The following is an 851-nucleotide window of genomic DNA, read 5'->3' as shown; positions in this document are numbered from 1 at the left end:
TGGCGGGGGCCGCGGCGGGGGCTGAGCGGGCGTCCCGGGGAAATGCAGGTTTTCTCCTCCGTGGCCCCTCACCTCCCCGGCCGTGGGCGGCTGGGGTCATGTGCCGCAGGCCCCCTTGGAGGGCAGGGAGGTAGAAATGTGGTGTCATTGCTTTCCAGGAGCAGGTGCAAGTAAGTAGTTGAAGGTGAGGGTGGCAGAGTATCTCTTACAGAAATTCTCTGTTCAAGGTTAAAGCCCAGCCCCTCCCGTCAAAGCTGGTGTCTTGCTAAGGCACAGGCCCATCTTCTGGATGGGTGTCAGCAGGGACCAGTTCCTCATGAAGAATGATGCTGTTCTAACTCAGCATGCTACCTGCTTTATTAAGCATTTTCTTTTTTTGTCTTGACTTCAATTGAAAATCTTCCTAGTTTAAATTCTGAGTTGGATGGCTGCAAAGGTCATGAAGGGGTAAAACTGATTTAATAGGGGTGAGAAGAAGCAGGGTATGCCTTCAGGCATGTCACTTCTAAATCGTTCAGGCTGCAGCATGGATGCGAGGCTGGCAGCATGATTTGCAATTGCTTGCTTGCAGTTTTTTCCCTTGTGGGTGATGTGTGTGGGAAACCTGCCTAGTTTTATATGGACACTATATTGGGTTTCTGGAATCATCCCCTGTGCTGTCTAATTCTGCCTATGTAAAGGATTTCTGGTGTCTGGATGGGTGGGGAGACTTGAACAATACAAAGTTTACCTTTGAAATTCCTGCTACAGATATTTTGAAAGGGGAGGGAGAAGAGTGAAAGATGGTGATTAATTCTTACTGAGGCTCAGTTTTGTGGCTACATGTTCTGAATGTGTGATAAGAAAAGATG

This window comes from Cariama cristata, unplaced genomic scaffold (genome assembly GCF_000690535.1).
Source record: "Cariama cristata isolate BGI_N322 unplaced genomic scaffold, ASM69053v1 scaffold24004, whole genome shotgun sequence".
NCBI lineage: Eukaryota > Metazoa > Chordata > Aves > Cariamiformes > Cariamidae > Cariama > Cariama cristata.
Note: the sequence above shows the minus strand (reverse complement) of the source record.